Source organism: Haemorhous mexicanus, chromosome 2 (genome assembly GCF_027477595.1).
Source record: "Haemorhous mexicanus isolate bHaeMex1 chromosome 2, bHaeMex1.pri, whole genome shotgun sequence".
NCBI lineage: Eukaryota > Metazoa > Chordata > Aves > Passeriformes > Fringillidae > Haemorhous > Haemorhous mexicanus.
The window spans coordinates 73,782,721-73,790,643 of record NC_082342.1 but is presented as its reverse complement, the minus strand read 5'-3'; positions in this window follow the sequence as shown (position 1 = coordinate 73,790,643).

Sequence of the window (7,923 nt, the reverse complement as noted above, 5' to 3'; positions counted from 1 at the left end):
TTTAGGTTTAAAAAAAAAAGGGCCGGGGGGGGGGAGAGTGGAAGGGAGGGGAAGTGCAGAAAAATAACCAGCTGTTCCTTGTATAGTGCAGGAAACATGTATGATTTATTGCTTTAAGGTTATTTTTGAAGGGGCTGCCTGTGGCAGCCGGAGTGCCGGAGAAGTCACTGAGGCCTGTCCACTTGAAGGGCTCAAACTGTTTCCTGAGCAGCCCTTCTTCACTCGTCACCTCCGACAGCTCCCATTGACAACGTGTGACTGGGGCCCCGGAGTGTTTTAAAGCCGCGGGGGGCCGGGCCGGACAATGGGGCTGTCAATTACCTTTTCCCCCGTTGTGAAAGGGGCCGGCGAACAATGTGCGGGCGGCGGGGGGCTGTGCTGCCGCTCCGAGCCCGCCGCCCCCGCCGGGACAGGGTGCCGGAGGTGCCGCCCGGCCAGCCCCGAGCTGCCGCCGCCGCCCCCGGCGCTGGAGGGCAGCGGCCGCCCCACACCCCCGTCTCCATCCCCGTCCCCATCCCTGTCCCCATCCCCACTCCTCATCCCCGTCCCCGTCCCCATCCGCGCTCCCCATCCCCGCTCCCCATCCCGCGCCCGCGGGGAACGCCCAGGCTGCGCTACCTAGATTGTGCCTTTAAAAACTTCCTGTGTGCCTTGATGGCTTGCTGAGAGGACTGTCCATCATACAGGCGCTTTGTCTGGCAGTCACTGCCATTTGAATTTGACTGACTGAGGAAGCCCGAGTTATTTGTAAAGAACAACAAGGCTTTTCATTCATAATTTCAGTGGGGGGACAGGGTGCTAATGACTGAGCTTGAATAACCAGGGAATGCGGTATTCAAGGCAGGAAGAAGCCCAACTGGCTGCCAAATGAGAGGAAGGGAGGGGAGGGAAGGGGGATGTAGGTGAAAGTGCTTGTGTGAAAAGGCAAACAATGAAATCGGGATCACACGCATGTATACAAATACAAATCAGGTTCTCAAAAGGTGAGACAGGCAAAGACAGAAGCAGGAAGGAGAGCGGAGGAAATTCGCGTTTCTATTTCATTGACTCGCCTTCAGAACCAGCCTCTGCAATGCTAAATCCGAGAGAGTCTCTGCAAAAGGCTCTTCCCTCCTGCCTCCCTCTCACCACAGAGAAAATGCTTTCCCTCTCCTAGTCCTTTTTACTGAAGAAGAAATCCTTGGGTTTGAAGTTGGGCTGAAGGAAGATTTTGCCTTTGCAGCTTAAGCTCCTGCTTCGACCAAACCTGAAAGTACAACTATTAGCCCGGGCTGTGGCCCAGCATCTACCATCTGCACATTTAATTTTATATATTGAACATCTAATTCAGACATATATTTCCATATATGCTCTAACTCTGCAAAGAATTTGTCCTCACAGAAGTCAAACTTTACCTGATGCAAAAGCTATTCAACTAAATAAAGGTTGTTGCCTTTATTTCTATTGTCTACATTGGGATTTTGAATAAGGCGCTAACAGAAATTTCCTTAGCTGAAACGGATTTTATAGAGCCATAATTTGTGTCCCTGTGGAGAAAACAAATCTACGGAGCTAAGAAAGAAAATGAAAATTGAACAGCACATACTTTCGAAAACACAACTGCTTTGACACAACGTAAACCGTCAGGACTGGATATAATTTATGCCAATTTGAATTGCGTTGTGAGTAAGCAACAGTAAGAAAACTTAAAATATGTTAAACGGTTTAAACACTTAACCTCAAGAATGAAGGAAGTTTTCCAGTGGGCTTATTTTGCAAGCTTGTTCTGTCAGATGCAGTGGATTTATTGTCTATGTTTATAATGCAATTTCCAATGCCTCCTTCAGCTTTCATTAATTAGAACACCATCCTAGGAGCTGCACTGGACAGCTGGATTCCCTCCCTGGCCTGGAGCACATAAGACTTTCACTCAGGCTCCAGAAGGAGTCAGGGGCTTATTTAGGAGGAACAGCTCCAAGATTCAGCTTCTCTGTTAATTTCTGCCTCTGTATCTATGGGACTTATGAAAATAATAGACTTGCTTAAAATACAGGAAAAGATGATTACAAAACCACAAATGAGATAGGAGTAACTACACCAGATGCAGAGATGGAAGTTTAGAGGAACTCTTTAATCAAGGAGTGGGAGTGGATGCTCCTGCAGAGATAACCTTGTTTAGATAACCAAACATTTTGTCCTCTTCCCTCTCAAAGTAAGATAATTGGCTAACAGTTCATAATTTTTTAAAGTTATCAGACCCAGATTCTGAAATTTTGCTTGGGCAGAAAGACTGGAGGTCATGAAGGAAATGAACACCTTGGGCCTTCATGGGAAGCAGCATGTACACAGCACAGAGGCTGAACTGGGACCTGAAAGTCCTAGTCCATGCTTTTGAGATAAGTTAACTCTTTCTTTCTTCCTTGTTTTTTCTCACCTCTAAAATGGGCAGTGCATCTCCTGAAAACTAAACTCGTTTGAGATCTGTAGAGAAAATTGTGATAGAATATCTAGCAGTTTAATTATTGTCATTGATATTGCTATTATAATCATGGGGGAAAAGACAGTACAGATCTGACAGCAGGATCTGGGTATTTCACAATTTTTAATTTTTTTTTCATTGATGTAACCATATAAACACTATTTTGTTTTGATTGTGTTCTGATTTTCAGACAAGTGATAGGGAAACGTTTTTTTTTCCTTTTTGTGCAAAATTCATTAGTCTCCAGGAAATTATTCTATCCTGCATACAACACCTCTGCTTTCAGGATGTGCTTCTATGCTTTTATGCTTGTATTCAGATGAACACAAGTCTTTCACAACTGAGGAAAATAAAAATAATCTCAGTAAATAGAATAAACATTATACTTTTTTTAAAACATTTGCTCAATCTGCTTCTTTTTGTTTCCAGCAAAATCTGTAAATCTGACTTGTACACATGTCTTGACTGACATTCAAGATTTATGTCACCAATTGCTAATCTCTAGGAGTATTTTTTGAACTCCAGCCTCCAATGCAGAAAATTACCTTATGTTCTGGGAGCAGAGTGGCCATCACAGCATGGAGGTCCATCCAGGCTACCTTGCACTTCAGAGAAGAGCAGGCTTCTTCCAACTCCACTGCTCACAGTACCCAAGATATTCATTTACCTTTCTGCTACTTATTGCAGTTTAGAGCTAGTTCAGGTATCTCTATATCAGTGGTTTTCTAGCTGTGATCTGTGAATTCCTATGGACCACTTCTAAATGGAAGGTCTCATAATTTAAAATTTTCTAAAAAAGTCTGTACTTCCCTTAGGTTTTTTTTGTTCTCTTCTAAAGCACAGAAAAAGTCTACAGACTGAAGAAATTTGAAAACTACTGTTGCAAACCACAGCAGAGATGTGATAAGTCTGTTCATAAAACCTCCTTTCAAATTTCCCATAACTTCTAACATTGACCTCTTCCACTCCTTCTGAGTCACTTTAATCCCAGGTCAACACATAAATGTCTGCATCCTGCTATAAAATATTTTGGGAATTCCCAAACTAGTGCTTATTAACATTTTAAAAGACAATCAGTTGATTTTGCATAAAATTCTAGTAGAGTCAAGCCCAGTGTTATCTATCCTCTAACTGAATGAATCTAGAAAGTGCAGTGTTTCAAACACTAACAGACTAGGCCTGTCTGTGCTGTCACTCTCATGATTACTTCTATCAAAGAAATGAAAAATATTAGGAGGAATACCATACCAAAAACAAATACACCATGTAAACCATAAAAAGCCTGCTATAATACCAGTTTAGCAAATAAACTTCACTTAGTCCCAATCCATGCCAAATTGTCCAACTTATGAAAATTTGGTCTCAAGGTATTTGAGAAGAGAAATTATAAAATGCATTGTATAAGCTAGAAAGGTTTATAAAGTTGAATTTAAAAAAAACAAAACCAATTCTGATTTTTATCAAGGACACAAATATAACCAAATAACATTGAATGACACATCAAAGAGTTTACTAGCTTTATTAGAGCAATTTACATGCAAAAGCTCCACATTATATTACCAGTACTAAATGTATGTATCCTTCAGTATAATTTCAGAAGGTACAGGAAAGGGATTTGTTTATTCTTTAAGTTTACATAAGTATATTTGGTATTCAACAAGAAAATATCCTTCTGGTAACTGTCCCTTTATATAGTGGGGCAATCACCAGATGGGATAAAGTAACACAGGATCTGGCCTATATCATCTTTAAGAAAGGTGTCTATCATGAGCTAGATCTGAAAATAGTAGTTTAATCAGAGAAGATCTGGGCATCACCAAAAGCAGAAGACTAAATCTCTGAGCAGCTGTGGAGCTTGTGCATTCCCAACCAGAGTGGCAGGTATCAGTTCTTTCACATGTAACACTGCTGATCCTTGTCCCACCAGACTGTGTTCCTAGAACTCAATGTTCATTTTCCCCCTTTTCTCAGGGAAGAGAATTCCAGGATTTCCTTCAGGTAAACTACAACAAAAATTGCAAAAGAAAAACTAACAGTATTGAGTCAAGGACCTAATTTTCTTTAGAAGTACATCCACCTGTTTACAGTGCAGTGTGTTTGACTTCTCTGTTTCTCTCTACAACTAATCTAAATGGCCTTATCTGCCCTGAGAACCTCAATGAAATATCAGTAGGCAAAAAAAGCTTTACACTTTTAAAAAGCTCTGTAATTCCTTTATGTACTTTAGCTTATTCAGAGTCACAAACACGGAAGATAATCAATTAAAGGTTTAAGTTTTGATAGAACTTCTGGGCATTAGAAGCAATGTGCAGCCAAACTTAGTCCTTTTAGGATGTGAAGAATCAATATTCCCATATCATTGCATTAACTCATGAGATAATGCATGAAATGTTCTCAAAGTCAGCAAAGTACTGCACTTTCATTCCCTTGCAGGAAGAATTCCTTATGAATGAGCTGTCCTCCCTTTTCAAAGAAGGAGAAACCACTTGTTTTCCAGTCCTGGTCTGAAAATCGAATCAAGCAAAACCTTATGGGACAATTTCAGGATGAAGCAGAAAACTTTCAGCTATTTCATATGGGTGTCTGTCATGTCATACATTTTTGAAATGTATGTACCCCATTTTTCACCTGAAGCCACTGGAATTGCTACTATCCAAATATATCATGAACATGCAACACCTATACACATACAAATATACGTGTATGTTGGTGTGTACACAAATATAAATATATACACAACAGTTACACTTCGCTGCTGAGAATAAACTCAGGAACCTCATCTCAAAAATAAGGCCTACTTGGGTTAAAAGAAAAAAAAAATACCAAAAATCAAAATACCCAGAAAACAAAAAACACAACAAAAATCATGCAGTGGTTAGAGCAAACCACTAGGGGAAACATAATCACATGCATTAGGCACTCTCCACGGCAAGAAATGTGAGTGATTCATGAAATCCTCCAAAAGCTGGTTCAAAGGTACCATCAGATAAAAACTCTGAGAAATCAGCATTGAAGCTCCAAATGAACTCATACAAGCACACACACACAAAAGAGCACACTACATTTTTTGCAGATTTGTGCACTATTTATTGTTTGCCTTTGTGCCAGCTAGCGCACAAATCTTTGCAAGTTTAAGGCTTCTCTTTCAAACTCATCAGTACCAGGATGCTGTATTCTTGGGGGTTTTTCTGGCTTTATTTTGGCGCTTTTTTTGTGTGTGTTTTTTTGAGCTATAACACATTGAAGCTACACCATTCTTCACGCATGACCGGCTCTGCGAATAAAAATAGCTTCACTGTTTTTACATCTGTCTTTGAGACTACTCTCTATATTAACTGTGTACACCTGTAGTTGAGAATTGGTGTGGGAACTGATGATTGCACTACTGATCAGAGGATTTAAAAATGGTGTAGTGAACTTTCCAGCTTAAACCACTATTTATGTACTCAATATAAACGATGATAAATAATTTAACAGACCTTTCCCATGTGCATTTTTTTTTTTTTTTTCACAAAAAGGTCTTAACCTATTTTTGACTTTGCTATGTCGGAGGAAGTGATTTTTGTCTTTCTACAGTGAGGGGAATATGGTGTTTTCTGTTTCCCGGGTATTTTAACACATACTTGTATCTCACAGCGGAACACCGTGGATTGCCTTACTGCACAGAGCGCGCAGCCTACACACAGGGCACATCTGCGAGGATGCTCATGTCGCTGCCAGGCGCATCCTCATGGAGACGCCAGGCCGCTGGGAAGCTCAGGGCAGGCCCGCGGCTCCCTCCGGCGCTGCCCGGCGCCGGGGCTGGTGCCCCCGCGGAGCCGCCCTGACCCGCTGCCCCCCGCCCCGGCGCCGCGCTCCCTCTGGCGGGGAGAGCGGCCGCGCCGCCGCCGCTCCCCGGAGCCCCGAGGGCAACCCAGCCACCCCGGGCTGCGGCTCCGGCCCAGGGGCAGCCCCCGCCCCGGCGGGAGAGCGCTCCGTCTGAGGGCTGGGAGTCGAACAGGGTTGGGAGGGGACTGACGGCCGGGCTGCAGCAGTTCTGTGCGGGCTAGGGAGCAATGGAAGCCGCTTGAAAGGAAAGAAGCGAGCCCCGTTTAACTCCGGCTGACCTTACTGTCACCCAAGTAGGGAAAATAGTTTGCAGGTTCAGAACATTACTGTGGAAGAACGGATACTTGAGCATAAAACCACGAAAACCCGAAGGCCGTCCATGTGAGACACAGCCGTCGTTATTTACAAGTTTTTATGGGGAATGACCACCCCCTCCACGGAACGGTGACCAGCAGGTGTAGGAGAGGAAGTGCCTGCGAAATCGCCTCGAGTAGTGGAGGGCTGGCTGGGGCTTTGCGCCGAGGGCTGTCCATGCGAATAGCGCAGCGATTACTGCCTTACACACGGTGTGTATTTTAAGTAGTGCCACACGTGACACGGGAACATTCGTGCTCGGTGCGTGCCTGCCTGGGGACAGGGGTGCGCGCACAGATACGTGCCGGCGCAAGATGCCCGCGTCCAACCAGGCACAGTGCTTCCAGCTCGTACCAAAGGGACCGAGCTGGGGCCGTGTCAGGAAACGCCCAGAAGACAAACAGTCACGTTCGCGAGCTGCTCGCAGACCGTGTCCCCCGCACGAATGGCAGCTGACTAAAATAAAGTTGGGGGGCGAGCTTTGCAGGGTTTTTTTAACTGATTAGAAAAAAACCCCACACACATCCAGGCCCCCCAGCACAGGCGAGGGGACCCCGCTGGTGCCAGGGACGCGGCGCACCCCGCGGGCAGGCGCCCGAGGCGCGGAGACCTGCCGACCGCTCCGCCCCGCTCCGCACCCCGCGGGCTCCGCTCCGCGCTCCCGCCCGGGCACGGGGGCGCCCTCCGCGCCGCCTAATCGCATTAATCCGCGGGACAATGCCCCAAGTAATCACCCTTCCTGCTCCCTGCGCGGCCGGCGACCGGCGGCTGGAAAGGGCGAAGCGGGGGATGGGAGGGGCAGAAAGTGTAAACTTTTATTCCACTCGGTTAAGAAAAACGGGTGGGAGGCAACGGGGAGCACTCGGACACGGGTCTCCCGAACGCCCGCAGCGGCGGGGAGAGCGCGCCTTCCTCCCCGCGAGAAACGAGTTCCCCTCGGTTTCCCTGCAAACCTATCGCCGCCTGCCTCTGAGTAAATACACGAGCACAAAAGCAAGCCCGAGCGGCGTGAGACCGCGCACGGAGCAGCCTCCCGTGAGCACAGGCTGCGGCCAGGCCCCGGCAGCGCGGCTGCCGCTCGCTCCGCGCAGCGCGGGGAGCGCCGCGGACGGGCCGGGGCCGGGGCCGGGGCCGGAGCCGGGACAGCCGGGCTGGCTCGGCGGCAGCAGCGCTGCCCTTTTGAATGCCTCCCGCAGCTCTGAGTGCTGGCAGGGCGCTGGGAGCGCCAGTGAATGTAGCCCCGCAGAGCCAATGAGCTGGGACCGGATGCGATATATCCTCTG